Genomic DNA, 23,193 nt, shown 5'->3' with positions numbered 1-23,193 from the left:
GAGACCTTAGGAGCTAGGTCAGGATTATTAACCCCATTTTGTACACAGTGAGGTAAGCTATTTTGTCACCTGGTAAGCTATTGAATTCATAATTTGATTGCTTTATTTAGAAATAATGGCTCATTTAGTACAGATCATGTTGCATTAAAGATGACCTCTTTTTAAATGGACAGCTTCATATTTGGTCTTGACTTTGGTCAGTGATCTGGAACTAATAGTATTGTGATTTCTCTAAGACCAGGAATTTCAGATTCTCAAGTTGAGAGGCTGATTTAGAGACTTGAAACTCCCAGAGCCATTTTGGTATTGATCAGGATTAGGCCACTCTGCCTAGAGACTGCTAGGGAGAAATCTGTATTGGTGAGCTTAGGTGTGATTGGAGGTTCTTCCAGGCCATAATTGAAATCCTGTTAGATTCCTCTGCTTTTTTGTTTTGTTTTTTCTTTTCTTGCTCAGAAAGTTCTCTCTGGCTTAAAAAAAAATCAGCGTAAAAACTAACATTGAAACTTAGTGCTTGCAGGGACTTCCTTGGTGGTCCAGGGGTTGACTCCCTGCTTAGATCACCAGCCCAGGTTGGATGCATGAGACAAGTGCTCGGGCCTGGTGCACTGGGAAAACCCAGAAGAATCGGGTAGAGAGGGAGGTGGGAGGGGGGATCGGGATGGGGAATACATGTAAATCCATGGCTGATTCATGTCAATGTATGACAAAAACCACTACAATATTGTAAAGTAATTAGCCTCCAACTAATAAAAATAAATGAAAAAAAAAAAAAAAAGACTCCTGCTTCTAGTGCAGGATGTGCGGGTTGGGTCCTTGGTCAGTGGACTAAGATCCCACATGCCACAGGGCCAGTAGATAGCAGATAGTACCTAATGCCAATTCTGAAGCTCTTTGGGAAATAAATTTTTAAAAAGAAAGAAAGGAAAATTAGCGCTTGTATAGACAACTAAGAAATGGAGGCAGAAATCCTCATGGGGCGGTCTCGGGTGCCAATCAGTATTACGGGAAACAGAGTCACAGTCTTGAGAGTGACATCAGAGTTGTGTTTGGAACCCATTTGATTTTGTTTCTGTTCTGGTTCATTCCTTTGCAGAGCAGTGCTATGAAAAGACTGCAAATTCAGTTCAGTGAGCATGGCAACTACTCAGGAAAAGTAAAAGTGAGGAGCCTACTTGTGAATTCATGTCTGTATCGACAAGAGACTAGAAAACTAGAGCATCTAAAGAAAATTTTGAAACCAGAAGGGCTTGCCAGCTTTGAGAACTGATATCTAAGATAAAGAGAGAAGAAAGAAATGTCTAGTCTTTATCTGAATGTTTGAAAGTTTTTCAGACATCTCATTTTTTCTGTATAGTGAGATAGGTTTAGCACCAACAACAAAAGATGCACAAATTATACTCTTAATTGCTTAATGCATTCATTATTCTTTACTGGCCCTAAATCTGATTTATTGCATTTTCATCCCTTTCTTTACAGTCTGACTTATTATTTGTAACATCTGCTAAGACTGCAAACTAGAGTTTTGGTAACAATGGACAACTTAATTGGGCATTTAAAACTTTGCTTTAAAAATTAGAAGAATTTTGCACATGCAATTTGAAAGTTATTTTTAAATGTGTAGGATCAAAGTGTGAATTGTTAGAATATATATTTTTTTTAAGTGTTAGTCACTGCAGTCGTGTCTGATTCTTTGCAACCCCATGGACTGTAGCTTTCCAGGCTTCTCTGTCCATGGAATTCTCCAGGCAAGAATACTGGAATGGATAGCCATTCCCTTCTCCAGGAGATCTTCCCAACCCAGGGGTCAAACCTGGGTAATTACTAGGATTTAAATCAAGTCAGATTAAACTTTAAAATTAAGATATTTGTAAGGCTGTGTCCGTAAAGGTGATAGATGTAGAGGCCTCTGCAAATAGTCTCATTAGTCACTGGGACCTTTAAAATCAGGAAGGCTTTGGTAGTTTATAATAAAATGTGGGTAAAGCATCTTTGAGAGCATTCTTCTGGCTGTTTACATTGCATTCTTATGGTAACTTAGGCAGAACAGTGAATTGACAGATCTGAATTGTATCATGAGTTTGGTGAAAAGGTGAATTGTGCACGTCATATGGATCAAGTCTATACACCTTTTCTGAAGTTTGAGAGATAGTCTGGGATGAACTGTGTTGTTCTGGGGTCAGAGCAGCTCAATGACACAGTCACGAGTTTGATGTTTCCTTATTCCTATTTTTTTCCAGAATTTGAAATGCAGAAATTTCTGTCACCTACTTACTAAATGTTTAAATCCGTGCAAATTAAAAGAGGGAGCATATGGCAAACCTATATACAAAAGGTAGAGTTTTTCCTTTTCCCTTATATATGTGCTCTTAGCACACAGCATTACGCCAATTTGAATGTTTTTCCCATTCAGTAGCATATATTAGCATTGATGACCATATTTTAAAGGAAGAAACACCATGCGTTTGAGTCTTTGTTCACGTCCATAAATATTAATCAAGCAAGGACAATATTTAGTTAACTGTCCCATTTTCACTTTACATGTTAATGAAAGATGCCAAGTAATCATACTTTGTGAAGTTTAATATACTTCATTTCTTTTCATCAAATAGTTTCACTTGTGTCCCGCCCCGCGCCCCCCACCCCCGCCGCCCCGCAAAGTATCGACTTGAAACAGTATTAATCAAGTGTGTGCAACTTAATTTGTCAGGCTTGCAAATTCAGGTGACTCACTTTTAATCAAATTCTACTTCATTAGTAGAGTATACAGTAGAAATGTAAGAGACTCTATGTTTTAATCAACACAAAAGAATTAAAAAACAGAGGCCGTTTCTAATTTCTCATCTGACCACGATGATCTTTGATATGTTAACTACTGCCTTTCATCTGAAAGCTTCAGAGCTTCACCTGTTTTTGTAACTGTACAGGAATTCACTTGCTTTTGCCCTCGTTTTCACTTTGTTGTTTTAAAATCGTTAAAGCAGCAAAATAAGTATTATTTCTAATGAAATCGTTCCTTTCCTACCCTTAGCCTCATTAAAGTGCATCTGGGGCGCCCCGTGATGCTTGAGGTCAAGACTGAAGGATCTCCAGGGCTCTGTGGGGCTGGGCCTCTGCCTGCTTCTGCAGCCTCGCTGGGGCTACTCACCTTTACCTCTGCTGTGCTCAGGCCACCCTTCTTCCCAGGTTCATTTCTTACATCCCAGCCCAGACATTGTTTCCTTCAGGAAGACCAGCCTCCTTGACAAAGCCAGTTCCATCACCACGCACCAGGAGCCCCATGCAGCGCTGCACTGAAGACTTTTAAGAATTGTTATAAAATGGTTAATATGTTGTTCAGTAGAGTTCTAGGTGAAAAGGCAAAAAAAAAGAATTATTATTTTAGATTCATTTCTGTGATTATTTGATCAATATCTGTCTCCTGCAGTTGCCAGAAGCTTCCTGAGGGCAAGAAGGGATTTGGTTTGTGGATTTTTTCATTGTATTTTCACCATTGTATCTCTGGTGCCCAGCATAGGCCTTGGCAAGTCATAGTCATTTAACTAATATTTATTGAGAGGATAAATAAATAAATGCTCTGTGATGGTAGAATTTCATTGTGTGCGCTACTCCATCTTCAGTACCTAGAATAATGTCTAGGGCATAGTAGTTGCTTATTAAATATTTGTTGAATAGATTAATGCTTGCCTGACTTTTCAAGGACACAGAGTATATTGATGGGAGAGTATGAGGTGTACTTTGAATTTTTTTTTCTGGCAGCTATCCTATATTCATTCATTTAATGGAATTAGAAGGAAGTCTATATGTTGTTGTCTAGTCACTCTGTCATGTCCAGTTCCTTGTGACCCCAAGAACTACAGCCTGTCAGGCTCTTCCGTCCATGGGATTCTCCAGGCAAGAATACTAGAATACAAGAATACTTGCCATTTCCTTCTCCAGGGGATCTTCCCTACCCTGGGACCAAACCAAGGTCTCCTGCAAGTCTCCTGCATTGCAGGGATTCTTTACCACTTAGCAACCAGGGAAGCACATATATAATGTAAAAGTTACTATTTTTAAATGTGTAGTTCAGGGGTAATAAGCCCATTCCCATTGTATGACCATCACTATCATCTGTCTCCAGAAGTTTTTCATCATCCCAGACTGAAGCTACCCATTAAACAAGTGGCTCCCCACACTGCCATGTGGTTTTGTTTTGTTTTGTTTTCCATTTATTTTTATTAGTTGGAGGCTAATTACTTTACAATATTGTAGTGGTTTTTGTCATACATTGACATGAATCAGCCATGGATTTACATGTATTCCCCATCCCAATTCCCCCTCCCACCTCCCTCGCCACCCGATTCCTCTGGGTCTTCCCGTGCACCAGGCCCGAGCACTTGTCTCACGCATCCAGCTTGGGCTGGTGATCTGTTTCACCCTAGACAATATACATGTTTCAATGCTGTTCTCTCAAAACATCCCACCCTTGCCTTCTCCCACAGAGTCCAAGATTCTGTTCTGTACATCTGTGTCCCTTTTTCTGTTTTGCATATAGGGTCATCGTTACCATCTTTCTAAATTCCATATATATGCGTTAGTATACTGTATTGGTCTTTATCTTTCTGGCTTACTTCACTCTGTATAATGGGCTCCAGTTTCATCCATCTCATTAGAACTGATTCAAATGAATTCTTTTTAATGGCTGAGTAATATTCCATGGTGTATATGTACCACAGCTTCCTTATCCGTCCATCTGCTGATGGGCATCTAGGCTGCTTCCATGTCCTGGCTATTATAAACAGTGCCGAAATGAACATTGGGGTACACGTGTCTCTTTCAGATCTGGTTTCCTTGGTGTGTATGCCCAGAAGTGGTATTGCTGGGTCATATGGCAGTTCTAATTCCAGTTTTTAAAGAAATCTCCACACTGTTCTCTATGGCGGCTGTACTAGTTTGCATTCCCACCAACAGTGTGAGAGGGTTCCCTTTTCTCCACACCCTCTCCAGCATTTATTGCTTGTAGACTTTTGGATAGCAGCCATCCTGACTGGCGTGTAATGGTACCTCATTGTGGTTTTGATTTGCATTTCTCTGATAATGAGTGATGTTGAGCATCTTTTCATGTGTTTGTTAGCCATCTGTATGTCTTCTTTGGGGAAATGTCTGTTTAGTTCTTTGGCCCATTTTTTGATTGGGTCGTTTATTTTTCTGGAATTGAGCTGCAGGAGCTGCTTGTATATTTTTGAGGTTAATCCTTTGTCTGTTGCTTCATTTGCTATTATTTTCTCCCAATCTGAGGGCTGTCTTTTCACCTCGGTTATAGTTTCCTTTGTTGTGCAAAAGCTTTAAAGTTTCATTAGGTCCCATTTGTTTATTTTTGCTTTTATTTCCAATATTCTGGGAGGAGGGTCATAGAGGATCCTGCTGTGATTCACGTCAGAGAGTGTTTTGCCTATGTTCTCCTCTAGGAGTTTTATAGTTTCTGGTCTTACATTTAGATGTTTAATCCATTTTGAGTTTATTTTTGTGTATGGTGTTAGAAAGTGTTCTAGTTTCATTCTTTTACAAGTGGTTGACCAGTTTTCCCAGCACCACTTGTTAAAGAGGTTGTCTTTTTTCCGTTGTATATCCTTGCCTCCTTTGTCGAAGATAAGGTGTCCATAGGTTCATGGGTTTATCTCTGGGCTTTCTATTCTGTTCCATTGATCTATATTTCTGTCTTTGTGCCAGTACCATACTGTCTTGATGACTGTGGCTTTGTAGTATAGTCTGAAGTCAGGCAAACTGATTCCTCCAGTTCCATTCTTCTTTCTCAAGATTACTTTGGCTATTTGAGGTTTTTTGTATTTCCATACAAATTGTGAAATTATTTGTTCTAGATCTATGAAAAATACCATTGGTAGCTTGATAGGGATTGCATTGAATCTATAGATTGCTTTGGGTAGTATAGCCATTTTGATAATATCGATTCTTCCAATCCATGAACACAGTATGTTTCTCCATCTGTTTGTGTCCTCTTTGATTTCTTTCATCAGTGTTTTATAGTTTTCTATGTATAGGTCTTTTGTTTCTTTAGGTAGTTATACTCTTAATTATTTTATTCTTTTTGTTGCAATGGTGAATGATATTGTTTCCTTAATTTCTCTTTCTGTTTGCCATGTGGTTTTATAAAACTTTAAAAATTTCCCTTGGAATCTTTTCTTCTCATCACTTCACATAGAAGTTTGATATATAAAATATAGAAAAGTGAACTGCTTTTGCTTCGAGAATAGGGTTGGGTGCCTCTGTTTCATTGTGTATCTTGGTGGGTGGTAACATTATCTGGAGAATGTGTTCCAGGACAAGGATGCCTTGGAGAGACTGGGGAACCAGCGACCATGCTGGGAGACATCCGCCCACCCATGGATACGCTCTCATCTCCCCTAGTTTAACATGAAATCATCTGGGTTTCCTCTTTTCTCTACACACACACACACACATGTATACACAGATATACACTCACTGTCACTCTCCTAAAACTGTGAGCTGCTTAAGGATTGGGATCATGTCTTTAACTTATCTGGATTCCTAGAGCTCTGTAATGTTTGCTGGAAGTTTGTATTCCACCCTGTGGATGAGAAACCTTCCCAATTCTACTTTCCTCTAGGAAGGAAATGTGACAGCCTCACAAAGTGACCTCTTTGCCTGTTTAACCGTCTTTACCATGTCGCCCGTGGTGTGGCCCAGGGCCGCATCCCTCAGGACCCCCTGGGGTGCCTGTTACAAGAGTAGATTTCCATCCTTGCCTACAAAGAGTCAGATTCTCTCAAAAATTCTGTTTTCTTTTCTTTTTTCAAAAAAGTTTAATTTGCTTTCAATGGATCAGAGAGATGATGAATTTTAAAAGCTGAGGTTTTAACTTAGTACTTACTATTCTGCTGTAGCCATTTAAAAAAAAATTATTGGACTATAGTTGATTTGCAATGTTGTGTTGGTTTCTGCTGTACCACAAAGTGTATCCATTATCCATATACATATATTCACTCTTTCGCATTCTTTTCCCATATAGGTTATTACAGAGTTTTGAGAACTAGAAGAGTCCCTGCACTATGCAGTAGGTCCTTATTAGTTATCTATTTTATATATAGTGGTGTGGATATGTCGATCTCAACCTCCCAATTTATCCCTCCCACCATTCCTCCCCAGTGCCCATAAATTAGAAAAACTCTATTTTCAATCTTACCTGTGTTCTAGGTACAGTGTTATTTTTTTATACCATCACCTTAAATCTTCTGTATTTGTTTGGTTTATAGTCAGTGAAGTTGAGAAATAGTTTCTCACTATCTGTGATATAAAATTTTTAATATTTTATGTTCATTGACATATATTGACAGCTCAACCAGCCTCCTTTAAGCTTTTTCTTCCCTCAATGAAGTAAACAGTTATTTTAACGGTCTTTAAGATGACTTATTTAATATCCTTTAATCACTCTTGCCCTACTGCTCTGAATATACTAATATTATAAAATTAAATCTGTTCCTCTTAGGTTATAGACACAGGAAAGGGATCAACGAGGGAATAGATTTAATTTAAAGTTTCTGTTGTGTTCATGGCATGCTGACTGAATTAGATAGGGCAGAGCTAGCAGTTGTAACAAACCCTTGAACCATAGAAACACGTTCATTTCTAAAGAAGTAGAGTTCCTTTCTAACTCCTGTCACAGTCCAGTGCTCGTAATATAGACTGTCTTCTTGGTGGGAAGGATCTCTGCTTGTCACCCTTCAGGGACCTCCAGTGATGGGCCAGGCCGTGTGGTTTCCAAAGTCACATTGGGTATTGACCTCCAGCCAGCAGTGGGGAGATATGATGTGTGGTAAAGACACACTTGCTTCCTAAATATCTGGGCAAAGAAGTGACACATATCAGCTGTCTCACATCTCAAGGTCTTGCCAGAATTCAAGGGGGTCTGGAAATTCAAGGCTCCCTGGACAGGAGCCTCTTCCACACAGCCCCTCTGCATGAGAGAGGGAACAGTGGCTCTTTGATGAACAGCTAGCATTACTGCCCGCTGGATTTCTAGGTTTCCACTTACAGTTATTCCTCCTGGAAAACCATGAAATGTGGCATGTCCTAGGTACCATGAAATGTTCCAATAATGTATGTATATGACAGGCAGTAAGATGGCATTTATCCAACATCGGTGTAATTTGCTTAGCGTTGGTTGTTTGCACCAGTCTACAAGGTAGCAGTTGACAGTGTCACTTAAAACAGGCAAAAGCTTCTGGGGATGGTCTGTCTTCAGTCTGTTTAATTTGATTTATCAGGTTTCATACCTCTGAAAAGCAAGGCAAGACATACATTGGTTCACCTGAGGGTTTCCCATCAGGATGGATCCCTGCCTCATTCTACCCTGACGTTTAAGAGGTCGTGGAGGTGGTCCCAATTCCAGGCGGCACAGGTGGTAAAGAACCCATCTGCCAATGCAGAAGGCATAAGAGATGCAGGTTCAATCCCTGGATCAAGAAGATCCCCTGGAGAGGAAATGTCAACCCACTCCAGTATTCTTGCCTGGAGAATCCCATGGACAGCAGAGCCTGTTGGACTATATAGTCCATGAGATCACAAAGAACGGGACACGGCTGAGTGAATAACACATATGCACACACATATACAACAAGTTCATTGGTCTTGTAAGAGTAGGCTGATGTTAACACTAAACTTGGACTTAGAAGTCAGGGCTCTGTGTCCTCATAACCCTTACCAGCCAGGTTGTGGTGGAGGTGGGCCCCTCTGGGTACCATCTTGTTGAGATACTAGTTGGAGAACTTGCTTTATTTCAGATCATACTTTCTGCTTTTGGAATATATTTTGTTTCATAGGCTGCTGAAATGGGGAGAACTGGGTTTCAAGATGATTTTGGCTTTCTGCCATGCTGAACTGAATTTGGCTGCTGGATGGCAGGCATACCCCAGAGAAACCAAAGATAAATGCCAATTTTAATAGGGTTGTTTATTTATCCTTTTCTCTCTGGTTAATAAGTATGAATGAGCCCCAGATTCAGTCCAAGGATCATGTCAAAGGCAGGAAGTTAAGAAAAGAAAGAAGAGTTTGGGTTTTAGTCCATGACTGATACAACTGAAGTTTCATTAAGACGAAAGATTAAAAATAACTTTGTAAATTACTATCATTTCCTAGTGATAAAAGCACAAAACCATTTTTGCATGCGACTTAAATATGTAATAGTGCAGGCATATAAATATATTGTTATATATAAGGTTTCCAGAATTGGTATTCAGAAAAGTGTTAACTGTATATTTTTAAGAGTGTAAACAAGAAATAATTGTCACAGTTGAGAACATAATTGGACTGAGAAGTCAAATGTTTGATATTTTGATGGTAGATTATCATCCCTAAGGCCAGTGTTTAGAAATCCACCTCACAGAAACCAAATAGTAAGCATTTTTAATGACCTCACAGTTGTGCCGAAGAGTATAAACTAAATGAGATTTCAAGTATTTTTCCTTGCTGATACTATTTCCTAACAGTGTTTGCAAAATAGATTTTTGGTTGTATTGAATGTTGTGAATTCTAATTTTAAAACAAATTATGCCAAAAATACCAATCAATAGTTCAATTTATTTTAGAGCTATTAGGAAGTTTATTTTATTATTTTTCTGTGAATGGCCAAGACAAGTATCCACTTTCTTGAAATACTGAAAAAGTTTAATCTTATGCACCATTGAATTCATTTGGGTTTTTTTTTTTTGGTAATTGTTTTACCGTGTGTACCTTGACCTTTGGATTTGTTACATTTTTCACCTAGATGTTATTCATCTTTCCTGAAGGCAACTTTTAAATTACATCAGATCTCATCTTGACCCTTTGACTTAGAACTGGCTTTCTTTAATAGGATAAGTTGATTGTATTTTAGTTAAAAAAAATTAAATTGTTACTTTGTTATTGGAAAAATAATCCTTCACAATGATGTATTACCCTATGCCATGGACCTAAATATGTGTCAGAGTGATGAAAGTCCATTGATACAGTTGTCAAAGCAAGAGTAATGACTGTAACAAGCATTTATTCCTAGAAATGTTTAGCATAATTGCTGACATGGTAATACAGTTAATACATAGTCTTTTGGTGATCTTTGCAAAGGTTTGAGGGTTTACATCATCAGAGGGAGGTTAAAAGTGAGGCAGTGCCCCTTTCGGTAGTATAGGTAAGCAAGGATAAAATCATTTTCTCACATGATGCTTATGGGAAACCAAATCTGTGGGAAATTACACAGGTGTGCTTTTTTAGGGCATTTTACCTTGAATTGAATCATACTGAAAATAATACAAACTTATCAAAAGAACCATATTTCTTTGCCTCCTTTTTAAAATCCATGTTCAGAACATCTTCTATACCATACTCAGTAGTATTTTCATACCTGCCTCTTTTGTGAGACACTAGTAATTAAAAGCATTTCTGGAAGAGAGGCATAGAAATGCTAGTGCAGTAGGTGTTGCTGACAGCTGGAAAGCTTAGTCCAGATGTGTGGAACAGGGGGCAGGGCAGAGGGGAGCTCAGGACCTCAGGGACTTCTGTCTGACAGCAGCTGAGTTTTCGCCATTTGTCCTTCCTGTAGGTTTTGACCCTGTGGACCATCCTTTTCCCTTCCTGACCCTCTTCATTCTCAGCTTCTCTGATGCCATCCTCTCAGTCTGACCACTCTTTCTCAGAATTTCCTGCCCTCTCAGTTCCATCTCAGTAGCATCCCCACTGCAAGTTCATCCTGCCCTGTCTCTAAAGCCACAGGAAGAAGTAGAAAAAGCAGGAGTTGGGGATTCAAACGGAAGTGGTCTTGTGCTCTGAATGAATGATTTGCCAGTTGTGTGACAGGGGTCGTTAACATCACTTCTTTGTGCTTCAGTTTTCTGCCCCTGTGTCCAATCAGTAATGATGCTTCTAGAATTGGTGTATCACCTGTGCATCTGGGACATAGTATAGCCTGTTCCATGTTAGTTCTCTTAGCTCTTCCAGGTAAAAATTATAGTAAAATCAGTTTTATTGACCTGTGTCTTTAATGGACTCACTCCCCAATATTTAACTGTAGCCTCTAGTCATCTGTGATATAGATTTTCAATAGCACTCCCCAGCAATGTGATGTTAGTGTTTCAGACACAATGAGATGTCTGAAATAGGTGGGGCAAAGAGACTTTTAAAGGGCTTAGATCAGCAAACTCAAGCACTCTCTAAGTTTCTGTTGATTTCACCATACAGAGAAGTTTGTTTTAGAAGAAACTTGAAGAACAGTCTACCTTAAGGAGAACAGTCTACCTGAGTCACATACCCACCTTACCATGATTATTTGGAGATAAAGGACTGTGGCTTATTTTGGGCAGTGGACCCAAGAATGCTTACCTTCTGCTCTGCCTATGAGATTCCGTAATGCTTACCTTCCGCTTGTAGGGGACATTGCCAAAGCAAGAGGAAATAGACTTGCACAAGTAGCTGAAGCCTTGGTCTTGAGTCCCAGGGCAGAGCTCTGTTACTCTAGGCTGGAAGAGGTGACAGGCTCCTTTCCCCTAGCTGAGTAATGACCTGGAGCAGTGCCCTCCATTAGGCGGGGTCTGATTCCCTTAAGCCCACACCAGTGTCGGATACTAGCACTGCAATGTGAGGATACCAGTAAATCAAGGCTCACATATCATAACAGAAAGAAAGGTCATGGGAGGGGTTTCCCTAGTGTCACACCTGGCACTAGGCTAACCCACCTGCCTCCAGGCAGGACCAGAAGCAGAGCTGAATTGCCCTAGGGGAGAGCAATGCAGAAAGATGCAGAGAAGGCTGGGTGGAGGGGAGAGAAGTGGGACCCCACATGCATGCTGACCTGATGGAGTTCACCTTCTAAAGATGCACTCACGTATTAGGACAATGAAGTCACAAAATCTGTCCATTAATTAAATAAGGATCATTATTTCTTGCAATCATATCAGATGTCATGGCCAAATCAGTGTTCTTACCCCTAAATCAGTGTTTCGTAATTCATCTTAAGGTTGGGCTTTGGGAGGATGTATGCAGAAGCCAAAAATCTTGTTTGTTGGTGACTGAAGCTTTCCCCAGAGTAGCCTCCCTTTCCAGTTTCTACCCTCCTGGACAGTTACCACACTGCTGACAATTGTTCTTTCCTCTTGCCTAAAACCTTCAGCAGGACTGCATTATGCTCAGGTTCAAGTTTAGACTCGTCAGTTGGTCGGTGCTAAAGGTCCCTTGCCCTCTAGTAGTATATGACCTCTGTAGCCTCCCCTCTGGGCCATATTCCCTGCCTCCCACCATCACTGTGCCTTCTGCTCCATTGCTGTACTAGTGGGGACATACCACCCTCTTGGTCATTGCCATTCCTTCCCTCTACTGAGAATGCCCTCTCTACCCATCTTTAAGTGTTATGTCCTGTGGAAATCTTTCCTTGATGCCCCCTTGTAGAATCAGTTGTTCTTTTGTGGTTTCATTCTTGTTGTTCAGTCACTTAGTCGTGTCTGACTCTTTGTGACCCTATGGATTGCAGCACACCAGGCTTCCCTGTCCTTCACCATTTCCTGCAGCTTGCTCAGACTCATATCCCTGGAGTCGGTGATGCCATTCAACCATCTCATCGTCTGTCATCCCCTTCTCTTCCTGCCTTCAGTCTTTCCCAGCATCCAGGTCTTTTCTAATGAGTCAGCTCTTCACATCAGGTGGCCAAAGCATTGAAGCTTCAGATTCAACATCAGTCCTTCCAGTGAATATTCAGGATTGATTTCCATTAGGATTGACTGGTTTGACCTCCTTGCAGTCCAAGGGATTCTCAAGAGTGTGGTTTCAGAGTATGTTCTATAAACATTGCATTTTATGGTGGCTGATGGTAGTTCTGGTTTTCCTATCAGTACACGGACTAAGATCTCTCATGTATGAAACATGTATGAAACATGTCATGTATGAAACATTAATTCTTACCTTCTTATTTATATTTATCCAGTCTTTTGCAGATGCATATCAAATATTCAATATATTTGGTTGAATTATTATTATAGACATAGCTTCAAATACTTTTAGACTCTTTCCTACACACTTGTAGAGATTTTATAAGTGGGAGCTAAATGACAAAGAAAGCCCCATCTATCCTAAAATTGATTTTAATTTCAAGAAAGAATTACTGACCTCTGCACCATTAACGTTTTGTCCTGATAAAATACCATTGCATCAGAACCAATGAAAATCAAATGAGTGGTTTTACATGTAATTAAGATAAAGCTTTTTGCAGTTGAACACAGAAGATATTTTATAACACGTGCCTAAACTACAACATCTGAGATGACACATCTTTCTATTTTAGTAATAGAATCATTTTGTGATTCATAGTTGTCTTCATATTTGAGTTAAGCCAGGAATTCCTGAATTGACACTTGTTTCTCTTCTCTGAAAGGTTTTTCAGAGGTTGATAGTATGACTTCTGTTTTCAGAAGTCCAAAGTCCAAAAAGCCACAGATTCTCTTTTAGAAAACCATGGATGTCCCTGAATTGGTTCTCTTAAAAAAAAAAGAGGGAGACCTAATGTACTCAGCTGTGATTGTTTTCCTCCCGGTCTGCACCGTCCTTTGCTGGCTACTTCTCAGCTGGAATATTTGCAAAGGGAACATTGGGAACATTCAGGATGAGGAGAGGAGACTTGAAGATGGTCAGGCTCTGGATTGTCCATAACTGGCCCTTTGTCAAAGCCCAGGTGGGTCTTCTCTGCTCTGGACTGCTCCTATCATCTCTTTATGACCCTCTTTGATTCTGGCAGCCTAAGAGTTTAAAGTGTATCCAGCTACCCAGATGATTCTGATGCTCATAAAGTTTGAAGCTTGTTGATTACTAGGTGCTCTTATAATTCTCTAAAATCCTGCTAAAGGCAAAAGCGGAGGCCCAGAAAGTGGTAACATATTCAGTCACACAGCTCATATGGTGGCTCAAATGGTAAAGAATCTGCCTGTGTTGTGGGAGACCCAGGGTCGGGAAGATCCCCTGGAGAAGGGAATGGTAACCCACTCCAGTATTCTTGCCTGGAGAATTCCATGGACAGAGAAGCCTGAAGGGCTACTGTCCATGGGGTTGCAAAGAGTCGAACATGCCTGAGTGACTAACATGACTAACACTTGAGATCTTGAGGCCTTTCACACATAGAAGATTTCCTACTCTGCTAAATAAAACATTTCAATCATCATCATCCCACAACACGGAAGTATTGTAGCCACACTGTATGCATGCATTTTCCATAACCCCTCCATTCCCATAAGCTGAAAAGGCACAGACATGATGCTTCCAATTGGGATCCATTGAGGGCATGGTCACCAGAGTTTTGGTCACTTCTCTGCTGTCACTTTTGGTTGAAACCAGCAAAGATGTGTTTTGGCAAATCTATTCATAATTTGTCTCTCCTTGCAGGGCTCCCCCTGTAATTGTGTTTCCCATCAGGGAGTCAGTTGGAGTTAATCTATTGACAGTCTGTGGTGATAGAGACAAATGTCTTGTTAACATTCTCCCCACTCTTCAACCCACAGAGAAATGCTAAGAAGACTTTTGGTTTAAAGAAGTCAAAGGAAGAAAACTTTCTTCAGATAGGAAGATCTTCTTCAAAGGTAGGAGTTTATCTTCTGAAAGGTTTAGGTTAGTTACTGGTTCAAAAAAGGGAATTATACCAGAAAATGATGTGACTGTGTACTATTATTGCCATACTGAATACTGTCCGTCCAGAGAGTATAATGAAAAGCAGAGAGTAGGGATATGGCTGCAAAAACGTGAATCATACTGCATGTCAGAGAAAATGGATCAAATACACAGGGAAGAAAACCAGCCCTTCACAGCCTTTCACAGTAATAAGATTTTTGTGTTACTAAATCATGAATCATATCAAGTTTAGAAAGTAGGCAGCAGAATAAAAGCACTGCTGGTAAACTGTATGTTTCTGATGGAGTTAAAGATTTAAAAGGAATTATTTATAAGAAAAGTTTTATTTTTGATGCAGTCATCTGTCAAAAATCTCCTGAGAACATATGATTCGTACATGATTTTTATGTGTCTCACCATGAAATCCAAATAATACCAAAGTCTGCTTATAAAGTTTTAATGTGGGACTTCCCTGGTGGTTCAGTGGTTAAGACTTCACCTTTCATTGCAGGCCATGTGGGTTCAATCCCTGGTCAGGAAGCTAGGGTTCAGTCCCTGGTCAGGGAAGGAAGATCCCACATGCCTCAAGGCCAAAAGACCAAATCCTAAAACAGAAACAACATTGTTACAAATTCAACAAAGACTCTAAAAAGGGTCCACATTTAAAAAAAAGTTTTAATGTTACTTTGATACTCTTTCTGCTTTGTAAATCCTTTTCCCACCCACACTGCTCACTTCAGTCTGATTTACATCATTTAGAATTATCAGTTCTAGAACTGACTCTGCCAGGCCAATGATGCCTTCTTCTCAAAGGCCATTGAATTTGATGAAAAATATCTTATTTAATGATCTGGAACACAGTTCAGAGAACTGTACCTCACCCAATAATAGCTTTCTTAAGAAATTTCTGAGAGTGTGATTGTTCAGCATTTAGTTCTCTACCTCTTAGGTTTTATTTAACAAATAAACTCCCATGGAATTTATGAATATTGTATGCAAGATTTTGAGGTTGTAAAATCTTCCAAGATACTGTCCCTTGTCCTTGAGAAGTCTGTAATTGATTCATCCATATGTCATTTTGTATTACAGAGGAAATGATTCGTGCCTCTGTTGAATTTGCTTCCATTGTGTTTTCAGACTAAATACATGTGACTAACTAGTTTTTATGATGTTTCAAAAGCCCACCAGAAATCCCCAGATTGGTAGCCTGAAAATTAAGAAGGTTACTTTGTGAATCAAATAGCACAGGTTTTGTTCTGCTTGGAGAGTTCTCAAAAAGTGAAAATTAGTAAGGACTAGCAACATTGCTGAGTTAGGTAATTATGAACAATATCAAAAAGGCTTAATTTTGCATAAATCACCCTCTTAATGGGAAATTCCTTCATTAATGTAAACTGACTCATTTTATAAAGTTTTGATGTACCCAGACACACCCTCTCCAATGACTGTCGATATTTCGTAAAATAAAGACACCTGCCAGGTGAAGCGATGTAAGAGAGCTCTCCATTCTGGCAGCGACATGGAAGTCTGCTTACCCTGAATCACAGTTGTTAGAAACTAGGAGTTTGCAGTAATGGTGGCATTAGCATGCCCTTTCCACATCCTCAGACAGCAGTATCATAGCAATGAGTATCACTTCCACAGGACTCTTAGGCCAGCAAAGCTCTTTGCTAAAAGAGACGGCCTGTGCACAAAGGAGAAGGTGGGGGAAAGTACCAGCTCCCTGAGTAGAAGGGGCAAGTTGCTTTTATAACAAGAGAAAAGGAGGGCTTGTCTCATTATCACTGATAATTTCCAGAAACGTCAGACTTCTTGATCAGCAGCAGGTGGCTCCTGGTGGCCGTCGGGTGTAGGATGTACTTCTGTGAGGAGAAAGGAGCGTGTGAGAATATCCTGCAGGAAAGCACTGGAACAGATAAGGCTTAAGTTTATAGTTGAGTCTTATGGCAATTAGCTGTACCTGTGCGTGTAACAGAGGTAAAATTTACTCCAGCGAGCCTGGTTTGTGTCACTGGGACTCAGGCCCTATGAGTGTTTGTTCTTTAGCTTCCAAGGCCTCTTTCGCCCAAAGCTGTTATTGGTCCTTTTCCAAAATGGCTGCACTCTTGTCTTCATGTCTCAGTAGTGAGTGGCCTACCGATAAAACACCAGCACCAGCAGTAAGCTCTGGGCAAGTTCCTCTGTGAGTAACATACTGTGTGATACTCAGGAGAGGTAGGAAGACCACAAGGCCAGGAGTTTGTTCGTAAATGGTGATTTCTAGTAAAGGGATTAACATGCAGAGATGAGGCGAGCAGAGGGGCTCCCAGGAAGGAGTGCCCTGTGCCCTTGTAAGGTGTTAGAGGGCTCAGTAAGGTGGTTCCCAGGGATGTTTTCCTGGCTGGTTGCGTTATTTTCTCATTCAGTCACTGCAGGAAAGTAACTTGACTTCAAAACTCTGTCTTTTAGACAGAGTTTAAACTTCAGATTCTACCTTTTGCAATACATTCTTCTCAAGAGATCTTCTTGGCTGCTCATTTGTCAGCTGACAACAATGAACTTTTTAGTCATCAGGCACTATTAGAGCCACGAAAATATCTCGCTTTATCTTTGTGGAGGATTTAATCTGGTGGAAACTAAATGCTGTGTGTCTTCCCATGTCTTTCCCTTGCCTCACAAAGACTCCCTGAAACTTCCCAAAACTCTAAAGCACACTTGTATTCAGAATGTCCCCAGGCTATTCAAGAATTCGGCCTCTGACATTAGAATAGAAAGTGTTTTTGTAGCTACTTAGAGTTTTCGGTAGCCTTTCCCACGTTCACTAGTGGGCTGCGGTATCCGAAAGACGTGGGCAGTCAGAGCCATGGTCCTTGAAGCCCCACCCCTCCCCCACCGCACATCCGTCTCCCCACTCCCCTCTACCCAAGTCTGGTTGCATATAAAAATTGTATTTGCATTCATCATAACGTTAATAAATAAGTTCTCTGCAAGGAAAATCTGCCTTCTACCTGGCTTAAGAATCTTGAGCTAAAATGGAGGACAGTTAGTGGTGGAATTTCAATAAACAACCACAGTTGCAAAGGGGATACCCCCCAAATCACTCCAAATATTGATTTTCTCCTCTGGCTGCGTTTGTAGAAGTTTGGTCCTGATCGTAACCATAATGAATCTGAAGAAGGATTACGCTCATGCTATGCCATACAGTATGTTCCCTCTGGGTAAGCAGCAGAAGAGGAAAAATCTGACAGATTATTGGAGTTATTAAATGATTGTTTTGGTTGGTGGTTTGGAACTTGTTCTTTCCCTTGGACTCATGGTGCTAACTTTTTTAAATGATGTAGATGTCTTGGGAGAATGGTAGTTATATTCTGAGTAGGTAATAATAAAACTGATAACAATAAAAAAAATTTTATCTTATAATTAAGTTGACTTGTAAATGTGAACCAATATTTACTTGCAGAGTCCAGCTTGGAGTACTGTTTTTGATACTATTCAACAGTAAAGAGATCCATCAGGATTTTGTCCTCCAGAGTCATTTCAAGGCTGATGAGTTTCATTTCACGTTTACTTGATGCCAGACAAACCTAGGAGATAAACATCATCCACAAAAGGAATACTTGCCTATGAAACTAGAGATGAAAAGCTCATTAATAAAAGCAGTTACCGTGGGAAGCCCAGAATTTACCAAAGCCAAGTGCCTGTATGCTAAGTCACCTCAGTTGTGTCCAGTTCTTTGTGACCCCATGGCCTGTAGCCCTCCAGGCTCCTCTGTCCATGGGATTCTCCAGGCAAGAATACTAGAGTGGGTTGCCATTTCCTCCACCAGGGGATCTTCCTGACCCAGGGACTGAACCTAAGTCTCTTGCACTGGCAGATTAATTCTTTACCACCGATGCCACCTGGGAAGCCCACCAAAGCCAAGACAAGGGACCTAAATCTAAGCAAAGGATATTTACCTCTTTAGGGTTTTATACCAGTTAAAGTTGATTAGGTATTTAATCAGTTAGAAAACTGGAATGATCTTTTCTAGTACTTATTAACTTCCTCCTTCTTCCCTTGACTTATGATGAGGGCAAACTCCAGCTTTCCACTCAGTGACAACACCTCCTAAAACATTACTGAACTTAGGCTGTTCCTGCCTGCTTGTCCTGGCAAACTCACTATCAAACAGCAGCATTCCTGGAAACCAATTGAGATGAGTGGAGGTTCTGTCCTTCCATCCCAGAGTAGTGCCCAGATGTTCATTTCAATGTGGAGTCTGAGTATCACTCTGTGACCTGGGGTCAGATGAAAGCATACTAAATCTCACAGACAGCATTTCTTTAGGGAGGTTGAGTTATAATACACGTCCTCTTATTTTTCTCTGAGTCATTACCACATCCCTGATTGAGATGCCTTTGTTGATTAAGTCCATTCTGCCCCTTGCAACCCATCCTCATGATTCTTACAAGACACAACCATTTTTCTTTGGAAACCCACCTTATCTGCTCCCACTGCCCAAGGCTGCTCAGTTTGGTAGTTATCTCAGGAAGAGCTGTGGAAAGGCATCTGACAAAAGACAGCAGCGTCCTCTTTTGGAAGATAGTGGGAGGCGGGTGAGAGAGTAGTGAGAAAGGTGGAATAGTCTTCTGGCAGCAGCAATTAGTGCTAGTAGTCTGTAGAAGGAATTCTGCAACTTGTACATGTTCCTCCCCTCTCCTCCTACTGTGGTCCAGAGAGAGAAAGATCTGCTTTGAAATTGGAGGTAGAAAATCGTCTGTCACTTCAGTACAGGAGGCATGTAGTGACTTAGCATTACACACCAAAGGGCTGATGTGGTGACCTTTACAGATTCTTACTGGCTCAAATGTGTTTCACCTGCTGCACTTTGGGCTTGTAGCTTTTACATGATTTCTAGAGTCACCTGAATTAAAGTTGGTGATGAGAAAAGGCTCCATCAGAGGGACACAGGCTTTCATTTGGAGGCTCATTGAATGACTGGAGGAGAGCCACTACCCCGTGACCCTTGCTCCCAGCAGTACAACCTCTGCTGAAATAACTCTACCCCTGGAGGTAAGTTCATTCAAAAAGACCATTGTAAATGGCCTCCCTTACTCATTCCAAATCATGATCTTTATGTTCAGGGTTCTCCCGAGCAAAATCAATATTTATTGAACTTAGTGCACCCTAACCTACTGAGCGAGGCCTCAAATGTTGATAGTAGTGGAAAACCTTCAGTGGTCAGGTCCACGGAACTCTGAACAAAAGTAGGCCTGTGTGCCCAGATTCTGAGGGCGTTTTTATCATATCCCTTCTTCCCAGCATCTGGACATTTCATCCCTGGCTGCTTCTGGAGGGAGTCAGATCCTGACAGAGGGTTATCTAGGGAACCACCCAGGAAGAAAATGAAGCCCAGTGTGGAGCAGGAGGCCATCCACGCCCCTGCTGTGGATGCAGTATGCTGCCGTCACATCTGAGTGCAGACACAAATAGGTGCTGGGGCTTTTTTTTTTTTTTTTTGCTTTGCTTTGTTGTGGTTTATTTTGCCTTTCACAACAGCAATTCATTTTGTAAGGCAAAGGAAAAAAAGAAAAGCTCTTGGAAGGATTCAAGTTTTCATATCTGCAGAAGGCATTTCTACAGCTTTTGTCAAACCTAGCTGGTCTATAGAGCGCCTTTGTTTATGGTTGACTGTTGCAGAAAGCGAGTCCATAAAGTAGCATGCATCCAGGAGAGAACGATTTCTATTGAGCAAGTCGAGTAGGACGTGGTGCATGGGGCCAGTCCTGAAAAGGGTTTTGTTTCTTGCAGCATGATGGAAATTCACATTGATATTGCCGCTGTGCCTTCGTTAGCAAGCACGGTTAAACAATGGGGCATGCCAGCTGACGTGGCTCTGTTGATTAATGCATTCCTTGAATGTGTTGATTAATGTGTTCCTGCGATGCCTCCTGAAGCTGAGAATGTACCTGAGGCACACGGGATGTGCCTGTCACTGGTTCTTCATTGCCCACATGGGCTCATCTGCAAATGGGTCTTCCGGGTATGTGGGTCACACCCGCACCTTTGTAAATAAAACCACAGATCTAGCAGATTTTTTTTTGCAGGAATATTCTCTGGCAGATGTGTTGTATGTTAAATCTAGCAGGGATTCTATAAGCTAGCTGTCCAGCTAAGTGTAAACCCTGGATACCATCCATCTTGTGGGTGATCCTGTCCTGACTTTGAGTTTTGTTCTTCTCAATGTTTTTGTAAAGAAAAAAAAAAAGCAGAAAATACTTAGGGAGTGCAGCTTTCACTTGAATAATACACGAAGAGCTATGCAGATAGACTGCCCATTAGACATTTGGTGAACTTGGCATCTCGGTTGGAAATCTACTCTTCCCAGAGGCAGGGATTCCCAGCAACCCAGCCAGGGTAATTTCATTTCCAGTTGGCTTCATTCAGGGCTGTGACATTTCTCCCTGTATTATGAATTCCCATTAAACCACGTAATTTTCTTCATAGCTTGTTTCCAAAAAGGCTCATCTTGATGGGGTTTTGCTTGGCTGATGGTTTGATAGAGATACATTTTTGAGAGTTTTTATTTGTTTACTATCTTGTACTTGTTACATGAGTCATAAGAATTCTATTGCCACTTCTAAAGCTTCCCTGACTCCAGAATTTTCAGGGAGATGGCAGAAATGGTGAGAAAGACATGTTCAAAACGAATGAGGAAAAGTCTGAACATCAGAGAAGTGATTCAGTGGTGGTGGTTTAATGGTGTTGCTGCTGTGTCTTGAGGCTCCAACTATAACATTTTAACAGGAGACCAACAAGGCTATTCAGAAAACATAATTTTCTTTTTCTTAAAAAAGTGAAAAGTTCACTTTGAAGAAGAAGGAACTTTAATATATTAGAGAATTCATGTATGGAACTATTACATAAAGAAATAGTGGAATCAGCAAAATTGTATTTAACAGTTGGCATGAAATTAAGGGTGAAGAATGACATTCTTATATTTTCAAGAACAGGACTTGAGTGAAGATTCCTTATTCCATGTAGAAGACTTAGCAGTGACAAGACCATTGAAAGATCTACTTTGGACTGTTCATAGAATACATGACTTCTGTTATTTGATAAATGATATCTAAACCCCCAATTTACAATTACTTAAAATTACTTTAAAAAAATTATACATAATACTTAGTGTTATGTGTGTCTCACAAGGAATACTTGTGGGGAAAAAAAGTAAAATATTGAATTATTTCCTTGGCAGACACACATAAGCTACTCCCACTCCCTTGGAACTTGAGGTACACAGAAATATGCATTTAAATCATTGTAATGCATATTTGATATGGAAGACGTATTTGGGGAAACTCATCTTATTTGATTTTCAGAGAATCTCTAATGATATGATATGTTTAAAAGAGAAATGCACCAAAATAACCGCCTAAGAGAGAGTTGACATTTGTGATTAGACATGCATTTCCCTGGTTAGCTTGAATCCTAAAAGAATTGAAGGGGTAGACAAAGAGAAGCGGCGAACATGATTAATCCGTTTTTCTGCAAAGCTTTTGATACTGTACTGAATAAAAGCCTTGCTGACAGAAGCTGTTAGCCCAGTAAAGAAAAGGCCATAGGAACAGGTTATGAAAGGGGAGGGTGGAAGGCAAAGAACAGTCCACATGGGGAGGGGGCACAGAGAAAACAGATCCTGCAAATTCTTACTTATTTTTTTTGTCAGTAAGCATAGAGAACATGGCATTAATGTAGTTTCTTGTTCCCTGGGGCAAAGAAATCTGAGAAATAGAAAGAATTTGACAAATATAGCTAGACAGAACTACCATATTCAAATTCTTCAAATGACCTGGAAAACGTATTGGTCTAAGTTCTAAGTGTCCTGTATTTCTTCATTATGTAATATTCCCCTCTTGGAGAGAATTCAACTATAGATATGCTTTCTTGAATATAAGAAAAGTCTTCAAGTTGATTTATTGTGCAAAATAATAGGAAACTTTCTTACCTAGAGGAGTAGGAAAAAATAAACACATCTTAGCCTCTGGCACCATCCTGGGTACTGAGTTCATGCTCTGTAAATATTTGTAGAGTTGTATGAATTCTTGTTTTATACCAAAACCAGAAGTCATCCCTAGAGAGAACGTCACCCCAAATTTTCTCTCTGGGTCTCCCCATGTATTGCTGGTAGTTGTTGGCTACCTGGAGCAGCTTTATGGCAAATAAAATTTTCACTTTTCTGAAAAACAATCAAATAAAAAACCTTTGGACACTAGGATTTTTCATCTGTAGAACAACCCTGAAGTTCAATGAAGAAGTAGAATTCAACAGTCTGTCTTGCAACAGACTTGCTGATTCTGTCCAAATTATTTTTATTAGTGAAATGTAGGTGACTTGATTCAATACACACAGAAGAAACATGGAAAGATCTTTGTTATAAAGGGGAAGCAATAGTAAAACTTTATACAACAGATTTCCCTCAACTGATAGTCAAACACAGCTTTGCACAAGTAGTGTAGAATCACCACTGAAAGACTCATGAGACTGCTGCCCATACTTGAACCTAGAATTTCACCAATATTTCACCAATAAATTGAAGTT

The 23,193-nt window shown here is 40.2% G+C and overlaps 1 protein-coding gene across 1 annotated transcript in view; it reads left to right on the top strand.

The window, feature by feature from the left end:
* The window catches only part of NRCAM (neuronal cell adhesion molecule), a 321,909-nt gene that overhangs the window by 142,639 nt on the left and 156,077 nt on the right, over positions 1-23,193 (top strand). Inside the window, exon 3 of the mRNA XM_065938640.1 lies at positions 14,529-14,606. The gene's annotated coding sequence lies outside the window, so the exon portion shown is untranslated. The remainder of the gene's footprint in view (positions 1-14,528; positions 14,607-23,193) is intronic.

This window comes from Muntiacus reevesi, chromosome 6, assembly GCF_963930625.1.
Source record: "Muntiacus reevesi chromosome 6, mMunRee1.1, whole genome shotgun sequence".
NCBI lineage: Eukaryota > Metazoa > Chordata > Mammalia > Artiodactyla > Cervidae > Muntiacus > Muntiacus reevesi.
Note: the sequence above shows the minus strand (reverse complement) of the source record. Positions and strands in the feature narration are given on the sequence as shown.